Source organism: Hemibagrus wyckioides, linkage group LG14 (assembly GCF_019097595.1).
Source record: "Hemibagrus wyckioides isolate EC202008001 linkage group LG14, SWU_Hwy_1.0, whole genome shotgun sequence".
Taxonomy (NCBI): domain Eukaryota; kingdom Metazoa; phylum Chordata; class Actinopteri; order Siluriformes; family Bagridae; genus Hemibagrus; species Hemibagrus wyckioides.
This window is the reverse complement of record NC_080723.1, coordinates 16,599,631-16,617,182: the sequence shown is the minus strand read 5'-3', so window position 1 is coordinate 16,617,182 and position 17,552 is coordinate 16,599,631.

Sequence of the window (17,552 nt, the reverse complement as noted above, 5' to 3'; positions counted from 1 at the left end):
ATATTTGTTTCCAATTTTAGATTTAAATTTATTATTGTCAAAGTAAATAAGATGGTTAACATCCTATCCATAAAATAAAGAAAAACACATGATGATTAGAGCACCTCTTTGGGCTCTTTTTGTCCCCTCTCAAAGGAGCAAGTATCGCAGACTAAAGGGGCATGCCAATTCACCATTTAAACATGGCAACCAATCATGGTAAATGCACCTGGATTTAACAAGAAAACAAAAAAGAACAAGGTAAAAGTGGGGGAAAAAATGAAGGAAACGTGTTAAATAGCTGCTCCAGGAACCACTCAAACTGTCTATTATTTTTAGAAAATGGGCCCAGCAGAGTGGTTAAATATTGCATCCACTCTTCAGTCGAGACCTGGGGAATCATTTTCAGTCACAACCCTTCTTAAAATCATCTTCAGTCACAGAAAACCCAGTGGGACTTACAATCCCAGTTCTTCAAACCTCGTTCACACTTTATTTTCGTATTGCGTCTGTCATAGCTAACGTAAAATTAGAGTTTCTTTTTTTTTGCCCCCCTAAAATTAATGATAAGCTCAGCTACGGTTCTGTCTCGTCTCTTTCTATGCCTCAGTGAGTGCCATCAGGTACAGACAGCTCTTCGAAATACATTATTATGGTCCTGTTTATTACCACCAGTGCAAAGATGAGTTGTGTCAGCCTTAAGAAGTGGAGACACATAGATTAGTGGATTTCTCATCTCATCTAATTAGCAAGCAGAACAGCATTCATGTCAAAATCCCACAGAGATTTTGAACATAACTGTCTTGGTATTGTGAAACTGAACATCTTGGGTGTATTATAATTGTTCTGTCTTTGCTCTCTGCCAGTGCTGTGACATGCCTCTGTGTGTGTGTGTGTGTGTGTGTTTGATGCTGAAAAAATAGCTCCTGTAGTAAAAAGCCATAGCTGATTCAACACACCAACACGCATGACTCACATCATTAGTTCATGCCCAGATGTACCGGGTGAATGGGCTTAATTTGATACGAAAAACCCATAAAAAGCAAATCTATGTAAACTCAGACTCTGTGCCGGAAATCACACTCATCATTCACTATTTACTATGCAGACTGTTCTGTTCAGGGCAGCAGCACAAGAAAAAGAGAACAGACTGTACGATTGAGAGCACTGGAGACTTTCAGGAGATGGAGGCAGATGAAGCCATTTATTAACAATCCGAATCAGCAGACAGGCCTGTGGTCAAAACAAAATAAGGCAGAGGTCGAATGTCAGGAAAACAGGGTAATGCAAAGCAATCAAAATAAAAACGAAGGGCAGAAGTAAAAAAAAAAAAAAGTCAAATCCAAGGAGTTACAAACACAGACAACAAAACACTCGAGGCTCTCAAGCGGCGCAACAGGAAAGTGTTTGCCCTATCATTGAAAGAGCACAAGTTCAAAACCATCCGTGGCTGGGGGCCGAGGGAGAAAAAAATTGTCTGTGTTGGATGGATGCCATACTCTCTCTAACCTGTCAATCACAATGACAGTAGCTGATTGTAGACATCTGTGAATTTGTGTACGTGAAAAAGACAAATAGTGATTTCCTCAGAGTGTTTTGCGCTGTGACACAGCATGATGCAAATCAGAATGATGCAGCTGACTGGTTTCACGTGTCTCAGAGGAAGCACATGAGCTTTTACTAAGCTTTCAGTATGCCGACTGGTAGGTTACATGTGATAGACGAGAGATGGCTGATTGGCGACGGACCTGTTGAAAAAAATGATTAAAAATGGTGAATAAACACATGAGGGATTAGCAGGAACGTGAGTGTAACTGGCAGGTAAGTGAGAAAAAGATAATATCTGGACTGGATTGGACTGTGGATTAGTAGTGGATTTGGAAACAGATATCCTAAACCACAGGTTTTAGTGTTTTTACCACTCCAACACGTCATTTTTATCTTAGTAACAGAGAACTATTATCTTTTTGGGAGCAGGAAAGACTGAAATGTGGAGGACAGGGGGTTAGTCCCGGAGAGGGGTTGAGAATCTGGGGCCTAAATAATCCACAAATCCAAAAAAAACATTTTTATTCATGTCATTAATATGAATAATTAATAATAATTAATATTAATTAATATTAATTAATATTAACATTTTAATGGAACAATAAAGTAGAGAAGTATTTTAAAAAGAATGTACATAATAGACCACTTGTATTTCTTTAGTCATAAAAATGTATGAATGTACACCAGGCTTACGGTACATTGTGAACTATTCAAGGAATATAATTAGAAGATTTGGACAGCACCCCAAAACGCCTCCCCTAAAATAAACCATAAAGTAAACAGGGAACAAATGTCCACCCAGCAAGAAACTGAGCATTGCTCACTGCAGCCAGCAGTGGACTGTGATCCCTGTAATCTCACTACTACAAACAGGGTTGCTCTAAATGAAAACAACAGACCTTTTAAGAATATAATGAAAGTTGCCATCATACCAGCATATTGATTTACTTTATCTGACATGTCCAAGCTTTAGTATGCGCCAATGTGACCTGGATATTACTAGCCACATCTTATTCCAGAGTGAGTGCTGTAATCCATTTAGTTCTCAATCAATCGGTGTGTGAGTGAGAGAGAGAGAAAGAGAGAGAGCGAGAGAGAGAGAGCGAGAGAGAGAGAAAGTTCTCCCTATCTGCCTGCATATCTATCTACATATCTGCCTGCCAAAACCTGAGGCAGTGAGTAACCCACCCAAAACACATACACACAGCCCTGCTTGTTTGTTTCATTTCTTGTTTATTTTATTTTATTTTATTTTATTTTATTTTATTTTATTTTATTTTATTTTATTTTATTTTATTTTATTTTATTTTATTTATTTGTATTATTATTCTTTTTTTAGTACCAATATTTCTATTAATGCTTAATTTCTATTCTCTCATATTTATGTAACTATATGGACACCCAGTGTTACATGTAATATGTTTATATAGTGAAGCTTATTGAATTGAATTGAATTGGTGAGAGAGAGAGAGAGAGAGAGAGAGAGAGAGAGAGAGAGAGAGAATTAATGTTGCAAGCATAAGTTGTGGTCAAGATTTGAAGACCTTTTAGAAGACGACTACTAAATGCTCCCTGGTGACTGATTTCTGTTGTCATTACAAGCAGACAGCCAACAATTCTACAGTATGAAGCTCTTCTTAAAGCCTGCAATAGCAGTTGTTCTATCGGCTGCTCTCTGTTCAGGGCCACCTCAGCAGTTCATTTGGTTTGTACATTTTGATTAAGCCAAGGTTTTACGCCAGATGCCTTTCCTGACCCAACCCTCCCATTTTATCTGGGCTCGGGACTGGCACTGAAAATTACCCTTTCAGAGGCTGGGTTAGCTCCCTGCCCAGAAATCAAACCCAGACTGCAGCAATGAGAGCATAGGATGCTGCTGCTGGAACATCAGGAGGCCAAAGCCAGCAATAACAGTACAGCATACAATTACACAACACTCAGAAGACAGCCACAAATACAGTAATTGCAACAATGAAGCATGAATGAAACATCAAAATGGACAGAAAACACAAGGTCAGTTTCTATAATGTTCCAGTTATTAAGACCCCCTTTTCTACTTGATGATATAAATGCAGATCTACTATTACAGGATCATAGTCTGACATGGAAAAGATGCTATCATAGACTCTCTTTTATCAATATTTCTTTCGAAAGATCTTAATTTTATCTTAATAATCTTTATTTCAAATGGGTGTCCCTGGTGGTCCAGCAGCAGGATCTGCCACTCATCCAGCTGTGACCCAGGTTCGATTCCTGGGCAGGGAACCCACCCAGCTTATGAGGGGTTAACTCTCAGTGCCGGTCCTGAGCCTGGACAAAAATGAAAGGATTGCATCAGGAAGGGTATCCGGTGTGAAAAACCTGTGCCAAATCAAATATGTGGATCAGATGATCTGCTGTGGTGAACCTGAACAGGGAGCAGCTGAAGGACAACAACAACAACAATCTTAATCTCATATGGCACAGTGTCAAACTGCATTTCCTCAGATCAGGTTCAAAGCTAAACTTGAACTTCTTTCTTTAATTCCTTTCAAAAATATCCATATTTTTGTGCTCTTTGAATGCTTTTCTATTGATTGCATGTGCCTTTGTTTCTGTTTTGGTCCATTCTCCATTCTTAATCAGTTTTTCAGACTGCGTTCACCTGTTTTGTGTCGGTTCTTGATTGGTGCCGACGTTGTGTTTGTTGTCATGAACTTAAAAGCTTTGTTTCCCACCCTCTGTTTCATTCTGCTTCATGGTTTCCTGTTTAATGGACTGCTCTTTATTAAGTCTGCCTGCCTGCGTTCTGACCTTTGCTATGGACTGCATTCACACTCTCTACATTGAACACATTTGGAATGCGACCTTTTACACGCCGTATTAGCACAACAGCATCTTCATTGATATGTGTGTACACACCATTCTGTCCTCATGTCCATACACTCCTTTGTTCTCTGTCAGATGTCTTCTGTTTACCCCTGCAGGCGATGCTGTATGCTGTTACATCTCACTGCCTTCCTGATGAGCGTGGCTGACTTCATCAACAACAACCACTAGCACCTCTTTAATCCAGCCTTATTTAACAAATCTGAACACACATGACTAGGTGCACACACACACACACACACACACTTATACACTTGGCCCCGTCTTAAGTCAGCACACAGGTGCTGTGTGATCAGATTGTGTACATACGGAGCAGAGCTTTGATGGCCAGAAATCCTTGGGAAAGATAATGAGCTCCACACAGCTGCACCAGAGAGACATGTTGGATTTTAGAGTTTACTCAAGCTGCATTTGGATGAACGAATGCACCAACCCTTGCACAAATCTCTCACACACAACACAATTCCTAATGCTTAACTATTTATTCTATACAGAAATGACATCTATTGAATGGTGAACATCTTGTCAGGACTTTTTCTATTAAAGAAAAAAGCTAGATAGCACTTCTTTATTACACATAGGTTTTAACTCTCCTATTATCCTCAAATTTACAAACCTGTTTTGCCCTTGGGGTCAGTTCATCCCTAGCAATTTAAACCTCTTTCAATTATAATGTGAATTTAATGTTTCTTTGTTCGCTACCCAAATAGTGTTTTAAATAGAACATAACCCCGACTTACCCCATGACCCCATTCTCCAAAACATGCAGAATTTCTATTGCATGACTACAGAAAAATGTACAATTCACTATTTGATTGACCTCGAATTGGACAGAAGAGTTTTTGTTTGTTTTTAATAGTTTTATTTTGTTTGAAAAGTAGTTCAATTTCTGTTATCCAGGATAGTACCATGTAATTTCTGAGAAATGATATCCAAAACAAATAAACAAATAGCAGATAAATATATTTAATAAGTAATTTATACAGCAAAAAAAAAAAAAGCCCGGGATCAAATTGAACCCAAGGAATACTGATGCCACAAAATGTGTACAGGACACTGAAAACATATTATCATGATCATTTTATGTTTATCTGGTCGTCCCCATTAAATGAGGACAAGTCGCTAAATATGAAGCAAATATTTAGAGACGTCAAACTTTGACCCCAAGGATAATAGGAAGGTTCACAACTGATTTTGTTTTTCTCCGTCTGAAAGCACGTCCAAAAAGTCATGAGGGTAAGGTTTCAGTCTGTAAACAGCACAGGTTGCCTATCATAGTGTGTGAAAATCACTGAGCTGCGACTGACTGTAGTTTTATGTGTGCACTAGTGTGAGAGCAAAGCAGAGAGCCATTTTGAAATAACACTCACATGCAAGAAATCACCGTCAGCACATTCCATGGAGTAAATCTGCTTTTGTATCAAAAGAATTAACAGAAAGCAGGAAACGTTTTGTGTGAAAAGCTTTTCCTTTAACTGCATTCCCATGTTATCGGTTTCTGAAGCTTAGAGCAAACATTGACGTAGTAGCTTTGCTAACCTCCATTTTGCAATTTTACTGCACTTGAAATTCTGTGGGAATGATTCAACCTTTATAGCTCCCTTTATGGGCAAGAGCAGAAGATTTTGGAAGAAGATTGCTTTAAAAACCATGAAAATGAGATAATTATGTCCTGAAATGTCTTTGCTGTATATATGTGAGCGCTAAGTCTGAGTGCTTCTGAGTGCTAATCAAAAATATACAGCAGTTTTAGTTGTGTGAAGGGTTTTATTTAACAAACAGTGAGGGATACTGGGTAAGTGGCTATAATAAAGTTTAAGTGGCTGGAATGAGGAGAAGTATGTGTGTGTGTGTAGGTAGAACCTGTGCATTCACCCGTTAATTAGAGAGTAGTGTTAGTGACTCACCTTTGTTCGTTTATGCTCTCTTTCTTATTGTGTGTGTGTGTGTGTGTGTGTGTTCCTCCGGGCCTTCTGTGCTTGCATGCCGCTCATTACCCAGAATCTGGCAGATTATGAGAGACTGAGAGAGGAAAGTGAGAGTGAGAGCAGAGGAGCAGTGAGGAAAGGTCTGTGACATTTGGCTCAGTGTTTTGATGTTTTATCGCTCCTCCAGTGAAGAGCCTGTTAGTGCAACACCATGAAGTGTCCTTAAACTCTAGTGGAGTGGAGTGTCAGCATCTTTCACACTCTCTATGTTCTCTCTGCATGTTCTCTCTGCATGTTCTCTCTCTCTCTCTCTCTCTCTCTCTCTCTCTGCTCAGACTTTCTTTGATTTTTCTTTCTCTGAATCTTTTTGTCTCTGCACTTGCTGCTCCATCTTTTGGTTACGGACTCCACCCCCTAGATTTGTCTCTGTCCTTTGTTTTGTTTTTTTTCAATAGAGTGTTCTATCAGCTGAGAAACACACACACACACCAATACTATCCTGCTTATATCAGCTGTTGTTCTGCTGTTTGGATGGTAAATAGCTGACTTCAGGTGTGTGTGTGTGTGTGTGTGTGCTTCTCACAAAGGTTTTGGAAAGTCTTCTTGGATAACACCTTCAGCATTAGTTAGCATTTTACTGAACTTAGCTCTTTGTATTTTACCAAATCTTCAACACCTTAGATATCTTTATAGATAACCAGGAAGCTCAACTAAATTCAAAAAATTTTTCTTCAGCCTCGTTTATTTCTCAGGGACAAAATCTGCACATCCCTGACAGGGACAATTTTCCAAATAGGCTGGGCCCAATGTCCTATCTGTCCTCATCCACTTCAGCAGGGAGGAGAGCTAAAAATACCTTCATGATCTGCTCTCTTGCTTATGGTTGGTGTGTGTGTGTGTGTGTGTGTGTGCGTGTGTGTATGTGTGTGAGTGAGTTTGATGACTCTTCCTTTCCCATTTCATTACATCAGTGAGTTAGGCAAGCAGAATCAAATGCCTTCACTTTTCCTTTTCTCAGCAACACACAACCCAAAAATGACCCTAGCTCAGCCCTGGAGCACACACAGGAATGTAGAGAGCGATAGATGAAGAAAAATACAGAAAAACAGAGCCTGACACAGAGATACATGAAAGGTATGAGTGAGTCTAAGGTTTCATCACCTTTAACCATTTTCATGAACGTTTAATAAGCAAAGAGATGAATAATGAGAAAGAGCTGCCAGTAGCATCATACAGCATCTTCATTCTTTCAGTGATAACTCATAAATAAATCATCCATTGGACTGATTCTTTTCAATGAATTGGATCAAACTGGTTCACAAGTCCATCAGACTGAAAGTTTGTGCATTACCAACGTTTGTGGAGTTGATTTAAGAATTCTACAACAATTCCAGTCTGCTGGCGCAATAGAAATCGACTTAATCAGACACTTTTAATCAATATAAACACATAAATTATTTCATTGGCTTTCACCGTGAGATGTTTTCACCTCTGGTGGATAACCTTACAGAGTTTTAGAGGTTGAAAATGACTCCTTCATGTTTGAGATGATTATGAACGAGCACTTGGGGCATCTCGGAGAATGAAAATGGGTTTGATATCCCCATTTGTGTGGGAAAAAATAGCATTTTTGTTTTTTTGGAACTTTTCTATGAATATTTTGCCTCTAGTAGGATAGGTAATAACAGGAATATTTATGGATTTAAACATTATATTTAAATATAGTATTTATGAGCATACTTCTGGACTTATGAGACACAATAAGTTCTACTTACTTTTAAGACATTCAGTGCTGGACACAACAAAACAGGCACAAATTCAATTTTTCCGCCTTTGGGAAAAAAAAGTAAGACTTGTAATAACACCTAACATATCACTAACAACTCTTCTGTATTCACCTACAGCTTCTGCCTTGAGTGAAGACCATGGGTTCATTTTTGTACTATGTGTATGATATGTATGTCTCTTTGGCTAAACTCTGACTAGTTAAATCTTAATGAGACAAACCAATCTAATAATGTACAGTTGAATAAACCAAACTGAAACTGATTGGATTGGATGACATCAATCCTCCTTTCTTAACTTTTTGAGAGCCTTTAGTTACTTAGTTGAGTCCTGAATACTGATATGTGAGGGAATGCAGTATTTCACTACTGTCTAGGATTCTTGGGTTCAAAAAATGTCTTTCTTTTTGCCTTTTGGACTGTTTTTCTGTCTCCATCTCCAGACTCTCTCTCTCTCTCTCTCTCTCTCAGTCTGTGTCACTGTGTCTTTGCTTCTGTCTCTGTATTTCTGTATCTGTCTCCCGAACTTTGACGCTCTCTTTCTGTATGTCTCTATGTGTGATATCTCATTTCTATCCCTCTAACTCCAGCTGTCTTGCTCTCTGTCTGGTTGTCTCTTTTATTGGCTCCCTGGCTCTGTCTCTTCATATGTAGATATCTTTTTTTTCTTCCTCCTGATGCTCAATAATGCTTCAGAAAGGATTTTTTTCCCCCCTCTGTCGTTCAGTTTTATGTTTGTTTGCCTTCAAAGCTAAACTGTTTTCCTCTGCTTGGTTAAAAGGTGCTGCCCATCTCTGTCTGTCTTGATGTCTGCTGTCAGGGTGTCTCTCTGTAGTAAACAAAATGTAGGAGGGTTTGTCTTCGTTTTATATAAATAAATAGCTTTTTCCCCCCCATGTTTTTGTTTCCCCTCACATACCTGCACATGCTTCCTGGTATATTATTTTTTATAAATTTTCAGGTCAGAAATCATTATGACTTTTTTTCCTGTAGTAAAATGATAGTGTTTGAATGCAGTTGCATCATTAATCAGCAAAATATTGGCGCTCATTTTTCAATTGAAATGTTATTTCTGTCGGTTTCCCCACAGCTGCACCATGCAGAGCTGGAGCGTCAAACTCGATTTGTTTCAAACCTTGCATCCCAACCCTCAGCTTCACTAATTGGGCCCTCTTTATTACGGAGAAAAGCTCATTAGTGTAAATCAGGCTGTGTTTCGCTACACATACCTGTACATATGCACTGTACGGTTTGATGCAGTACTTCTGTGTTTATCGACGCAAATCATCCACTAACCTGTGATTTGTAGGTCACATTTGGGAAGTGATTCCAAACCTCATATCAGAAAATTCAACCCCAGAAATATATATATATATATATATATATATATATATTTTTTTTCCATTGTCTGTACCGCTTATCCGATCTATCATCTGGTCACGGGGAGCCTGTGTGTCAGGCATCATCAGGCATCAAGTCAGGATACACCCTGGACAGAGTGCCAACCCATCACAGGGCACACACACACAAAATCACACACTACAGGCAATTTAGAGACTCCAATCAGCCTAGAAGCATGTCTTTGGACTGTGGGAGGAAACCGGAGCACCTGGAGGAAACCCATCAACCACGGGGAGAACATGCAAACTCCACACACACAGTGAGCGGGAGCGAGACTCGAACCTAGGACGCAGGAGGTATGAGGCGAACGTGCCAATCACTAAGTCACCATGCAGCCACCCCAGAAATATATTATTACAATAAATATAGTTGAATTGATCTAATATTGCATATTATGCAATTTTTTATAAAAAACAAGTATGAGATTATTAATCCTGTTTCTAGACATTTTTGTTATTTTCAACCTTGTCTTGTTATCTTCTAAATAAAAAATTATTTTATATATTTTTTTTACAGTAGCACTCATACATGTCTTTTTTTTGTCATTAGTATTGGTAACAGTGCCTTTAAAATGAAATATGGTTATATTTTAAAAGTAGTATAAAATAAAATAAATACATTTTTAAATCTAGTGATATAGCTGACTTGGGCCTGTTCACAGCAACGTAAGGGTAACATATAATATGATGCTACTATCACCATGCTTCAGTTCATGGAGGAGTAAGCATGGTGGTGGTAGCATCAAAGACTAGTTAGATAGTTTCACGTCACAGAGTGATGATGCGAATTTTGTGTAACAGATCTAAATGTGTGTGTCTCCATTGGTTGATGTGTGCATGTATACTGTAGATGTGCTTGTATATTTGCCTCTTACATGCTCTGTACACACACACAAAATCATCATTCATGTATACACTTCACTGAACCTCAGTGTATTTCTTTTCCCCTTTATGATTTCTCTCCATCTCTTCTTTTTGCCCCTCCCTCCCTCTCTCTCTCTCTCTCTCTCTCTCTCTCTGTGTGTGTGTAGCTGTCTCTATTTCTGTCTCTTAGCCTGTATTTTTATCTCTGTCTCCTGGACTTTAGCTCTCTGTGTCTATATCTGTCTCTGTGTTTCTAGCTCGCTATTCTGTCTGTCCATTTTTATCTTTTTCTGGGCCGCTGTTTTTTTATTTTATTTTTATTTTTATTTGTTGTCTTTATGTCTGTTTGTGTCAGCCTGTTTCACATTGGCTTTCTGTTTCTCCATGATTAGCAACTCGAATTGCCATGAAGTTAGGAATAAAACCTAATGCCGCATGCTGTTAACGAGTGATAGGATGGTATGGTCCAGCCCAAGAGACACTTGATTGTTTTCCATTAACAGCATGTTTTATTCCTCTAATGCATATAAGCAATTTTCCAACGAGTCCAAGTTCATGCTATAAAGTTCATGTCACATTATAACAGCTCTAAACACCACTTTCTCTCTTGAAGTGAAAGGGGAAGAAAAAAATACTTGTCATGTCAAACCAGGAGTGCTCAACTCTGAGTAGCAAGCAGCTACTAGCTTAGGAGCTAAAAAAAAAAAAAAAAAAAAAAGGTGAAGTGTATGGGTTTTAAATAGAATCAGAATTGATCAATGAAAATTATTTGCTTGTTTATCAGCAGTTTCATTATAATGGTCAGTGATCTGTAATACATAACAACTTTCCAAAATTGCTGATACTATTGCTCTTATAATAATAAGATTTAAATAAATAATACGACCACATGGTGGAGCTGAATATTTATTTCTTTTTACTGTTTTGCTGAAAGTTAAAGTGAAATATCGAACTAAAATCCCTGCAGCCCAAACCCCTTATAAAGAATTTAATGATAGGTCAGTTATGAATCTGATGACTCGACTAAGTTTGGGAGGCACTGCAACTGCAATGTCCACTGGGGGTTTATTAAATAAGCTGTGATGGACATGTAAGGCTGTAGAAGCACACCGGGTCACATATCTGTGGTTACAGAAAGATAGTCTGCTTTCCTGATAGCTGTTTGTAGTTTTGAGTAAACTTTATTGTAGCAGCTTGGAATAGAAGCAAGTGCTTGCAGCTCAGGGTCTCATTACAGTGGTGGCCAAACATGTTCTAGAAGTCTTTATTATCACCACACATACATTACAGCAGAATTCCTTTCTCCGTCTATCCCAGCTGAGGAAGTTGGGGTCATAGCACAGGGACAGCTATAATGCAGCACCCCTGGAGCAGAAAGGGTTAAGAACCTTGCTCAGTTGCCCAATAGTGTCAGCTTGGAAGTGCTGGGGCTTTAACCCCAACCTTCTGATCAACAATCACTTGAGCTACCACTGCCCCCCAACACCACTACTATGAACACCAACCATAAGTCACACGATTGTACACATTTACCATCCTTCATTTGTTTGCAAGGATTGGTAACTTCCTGGTCTGGTGCTAAAACTTGATTTGACTAAAGTTGGAAGTTGGAACTTATGTTATTTTCATGCTCGAGTTACAATAAAAGTTAAAATAACATGAATGCACACTAGCCAACTAACAGCAATAATCACAGCGTTACGATTTATTTCATCTCACAAAACAGCAAATGATACGACTAATGTTGTAGATTTAACCAACTATGTTGACAGATCTAAAGTAAGTAGTACAGTACATGCTATTAAAGTGCTATTTTATTTGCTGTTAACAGTGTGAGCAGCCAGCAATGTGACCCAGTGTGCTTTTACAACCTTACATGTCCATCACAGCTTATTTAATAAACCCCCAGTGGACATTGCAGTTGCAGTGCCTCCCAAACTTAGTCGAGTCATCAGATTCATAACTGACCTATCATTAAATTCTTTATAAGGGGTTTGGGCTGCAGGGATTTTAGTTCAATATTTCACTTTAACTTTCAGCAATACAGTAAAAAGAAATAAATATTCAGCTCCACCATGTGGCCACATTATTCATTTAAATCCCATTATCATAAGAGCGATAGTATCAGCAGTTTTGGAAAATTGATGTCTATTACAAAATCACTGACCCTTTTAATGAAACGGCTGATAAACAAGCAAATAACTCTCATTGATCAATTCTGATTCTATTTAAAACCCATACACATCACTTTTTGATGCTAAAAAAAAATGTTACTTGATAAAATTGTTCCACAGAGAGAGAAATTTCTGGATTATTTCACACGTAAATTTTGTTTTGTGGCATTACGCTAATTATCACTAATTCACCTGAGACTATATTTCAAGCAATACTTCTCATTTCCTCCCATTCCTCTCTCTCACTCATTATTATTATCATTACTTACATCAAAAAAGACATACTCCTTGTTCTCGTAGCTACAAGTTGTTCCTTTATATGAATACATATCCAGGCATACAGTATTCTCAGATATTTTGCAGACCTTTACATACCCGTAATTGGCTTGTAAATGATTTCAGCTGTCTCTCTCCCTCTAAATTTCTCTCACGTTCAAGGCTGCAAATTGCTTGCAGGAGTCTCATAAGGTCTGTAAGGTAGGCCCCTGATGGATGAGACTGACCCTGCACGACTTCTACATGAATCTCAGTGTATTATGTGTGCGCATCAGTGCATTACATGTAGATAAATATTCATGATCTCTTTAAGAAGGATCCATTCTCAATCTCAACACAATTATCCACATATGGTGCTGCTTTGATGAGTGCTTCTTTCTTCATTGCTTTCTACCGCATTGTTCTACACACAATGCGGAGGAAAGCAATGAATGAACAAAGGAATGAATGAACGAATGAATGAATGACACTGGTATACAGTCTAGTTAAAGAACAACAACTCGATTCATCATATAACCTTGAGAGTAAATTTTGTTGAAAATATTGGAATTGTTTACGGAGGCCAACTATCTTGTTCTTGTTCAAATGCTCCACATTGCATAGAGTTCCTGTACATTGTGATTATAATCGATAATAGCTTCACTACTGGCAATGTAATGTCAAACTGCTGCCAGATAAATGATGTGTGTTTTAGTTATTTGGATATATAGACATTTCTAAATCTGTGTCCTTGAAACCTACTAGCATGATTTGAACTTCAAAATATTCTCTCTCTCTCTCTCTCTCTCTCTCTCTCTCTCCTTTATTTGGTTCAGTTTTATTTGACAAACTGCTGCCTCCAATGCCACCACCACCATTTTTCCCCCAAAATAATTAAATCAAGAAAGCCAACTTCTGCATCTTTTTGAAATACTGTTCATGCTGCGTTACGTCCCAGTCAAACATAAGTGCTTCCACATACATGAGCTCACACAAACTTGCAATTGGCTAGTGTCAGTGTGATCGACAGTATTACGTCCCTCCCACCCAGAGAGTATGGCCAACTTCACTCTCTTGGTTCACATCTTCAGGATTCAAACACACAATCTCCAGACTATAAGAAGCCACCATCCCGTATTTAATGTCAAGTAATCGCTTTACTCGAGATGCTGTACGAAATCTTTTAACCACTAAGTCTTAGTTCGCTATTAATCATAGTGACATCAGCTTAGTAATGAATCTGTACAATATACTGATGTATAAACAACATAATATTAATCACGTAGAAAATAAATAGACGTGGGACCAGGACACAGCCCTGTGGGACACCTTGATGAATTGTAAAAGGTTTTGTGCCTGTCACTTGGTCTGTTGGTGTTGTAAGATATGAACCAGTAATGCAGATTCTTCAGTGATAGTCAAGAAGAACAAAATAGCTGAATATGAAAATGAAAAGGCTGTTACCAAGAGCCAAGTCACTGGATGTCATGGAATCACCACAGCCAATAAACATGGTCGCCCCATGGACTCACACTTCCAGCAACAACCAACTCTCCCTCGTTCTTAATTACCATTCTTCTGATTATATTCATTTGTGTTTAATTTGTATCTTCTGCTAGCACTGTTTATAAGGTCCACTGTTTATTTGCAATGTATTCGTTCAGTTTAATCGCGTCTCTGACACTTGCCAAGCCAGCCCTTTCCTGCTTTCCTTTATATATTACGTTTTTTTGCCTAGCCTGTTGTGAACCAGTTTTTATTCCTGTTTGGATTGGTTGTTGTTCCCATTTTTTTTTTTCCATTTCCTGGGAGCCCTTCTTATTTTTGTGAGCTGTTCCTATTTTTGTGAACTGCTCTGATTAAAGCAACCTGCATTCGCATCCACACTCCAAGCATCCTCGTTCATGACACAGGACATATTGGGGTATTTGACCTACCATAACCTTTGAAGGAAAAGGAACATGTATGATAGTTCTGTAAATAAGGAGAGCAGTGAAACTGAAAAAAAAAAGAAAAAAATATCGTTTCCCAGAATGGATTATGGGAAAACTTGGGTACACTGAGTGAAAGACAGGAATACACTGTGGATGAGATGAAATATAATTTAATTCCTCCCCACACACATTGTTTAGATATTCATATATTGCAGTCAGGGAGCATCAGTCTGTTAGCTTTGTGCAATGTACGCTACCCAAAGCCAGTGGAAAAAAATAGCCATTTTTTAAAACTCCATTTTCTCCCAATTTAGTCATTGCCAATTCATTCATTGTAAATACCACCATATCACCCACCCCTGTCCTGTTATTCCCTTGTGCCTGTTCTATCAATGCTTTCTGAAATGCAGGCCAACATCACAGCAATCTAATAACCGTGCTCGCTGTAAAGCAGGCTGTTTGTTCCATCATGCTTGCCGGAGGCGCGAGGGCGATGTGCTCGCTGATAGAAGCTTCGGTCTGCAGAGACATGCTCTTGGGTTGATTTCCTCCTCTGCTGTCCATCCACACACAATTCCACAAAGAGTTTTTCATCAACACACACTCAGTGTCTGAGTGCAATTTTTTTTTTTTTTTGCTCGCTCTGAAGAGGAGGGGTGAGTGAATTAGAAATGAAATATGAAGAGTTTACAGTCTGGATAATCAGCTTTCAGAAAACTCACCTCTCCTTCATGACGTGAGGAGATTTCTTGCCTGTCTTGTCTGGTGGTGAGACATTCACACATATGCTCACGCTTTATTGATGGGCATGGGAGACAGAGAGAGAGAGAGAGAGAGAGAGAGAATATGGATAAAGGACAGGGATCATTCGGTATGAGCAGAGCTTCATCAGTAATAAGTGGTGTGTGAAACGAGTTATCATCCAGGCAGCTTTTATCAAGCTGTGTGTGTGTGTGTGTGTGTGAGAGAGAGAGAGAGAGAGAGAGAGAGATGGTCAAGGAGGAGAAAAGAAAGAAGGGAACAAGAAGGGAAGGACACAGAATGGAGGAAAGAAATGTAAAGTTCAACAAAGTGTATCCATGAATGATAATTGTGTGTGTGTGTGTGCGTGTGTGTGTGCATGTGTGTGTGTATGCATGCCTTGCCATGTAAGAGAACTTCAATGAGTTACCACTATACTTTTCTAAGTGGGTGTCCGAGACAGAGCAGCAAATGTATTACAGTATAATGACCAACCTTGGTAGGCATCACACAACCTTTTTTTTCCCCTAAGCCATTTCTTTGTAGTTTTTGCCCTGAGTTTTGGCTTATTACCCTTGTGGAATATATTTTTTTTGCCCTAGACAAACATTTCTGGCTGACTGGAAAAGGACCTCCTTAAGAATTGGCTTGTATTTGGCTACGTCCATGGCTAATCCAAACACTTTACTAACCAACTTAAATTAAGTCTCATAAAGACCACACTATTTACAAAATAAACACATTTTTTGGCATTAGTATTAAATATTTTGCTAAGAACTAAGAATTGGATTGTCCTTATACCTCTTTAATTCACAATCCTTGATTCAGCATTTGTCTGAAATACATCAGTTCTTTCACTTTCACAAGTCTCGGAGTGTTCCAGGTTAATCAGTCCAATGTCAATCATCTTCAAGGACTGCACATTTGGGACATTTATTTGAATGTCCAAAAAATGTCTAGATCATGAAACTGCAGCGTTATACATTCATGGAACTTACTCAAGAGATGTTTTAACCAGAAGACATAAAATGTAATTTCTGCCTGTTTTGTTGTGTGTTGAATTTCTTTCTCCTGTCACACTTTACACCACTTTACAGTGGTGGTTCATATGAAACAGACACTCAGAGCTTTAAGAATTTGTAATTTTTCATACAGTAAGTATTTCTGATTTACCTAGGCTCCTAGAGGCAAAATTCCGTAGAAATGGGGAAAAGGGATAATATTCTTTCACACAAATGTTGCTATCTTTAAGGCAAATGATAATATCAAATCCATTTCTGGTCTCTGAGATGCCCTAAGTGCTTGTTCGAAAGCTTCTACAGTTTAATCTTCAACCACTAAAATGTGTAAGGTTATCCCAACAGAGGGAAAAACGTCTCACTCTGAAAGCCAACAGTGTCCTGGCTCATTTTACACTAATTTTAACAATGACTATAACTAATTCTATACTATTTTAGACTTGCAGTGTTCCTTTGTTTATACTGATTTGAAACGTCCCATAAATCAATTTCTGCAGATAGGAACGACAGTATACTGGTAAAAAAATAAAAAAAAAGTTGAAGACCGGATATGTTTCTATAATGAATATATTATTTAAACAATTTGAAATAATACATGTTTAATTCACATTCTTTCTTATAGAGCAGGTTTAACTTTCTACATGTTAATTAATACCTTAAACTAACAAACATATACTAGCATATATTTAAGGTGGTCATTACTCATGCATGAATTCATAATGAAAATTAACACACCATTAGCTTATATTAAATAAGTATTAATTCTGGTATTTGTGCATAATTATTCATGTACTGTTACTCTAAATTGTTAGCTAAACACTAGAGAAAATTCCATATCAACGATAACATTTTCTGTTGCGTGTCCGCCTTAAAGCTGTTACTAGAGAAACCATAATGTATAGTACAGTTTAAACAAAGAACATAGTATTTTAAGCCAAATATTCAAGCTGTACGATATTGAAAACTGCTCACCCCGACAAAAATGATATGGATATTGTCTTTACGTTTTGTTTGCATGATTATCAAACTAGCATTCTTACCAAATACAAAAGTCACAG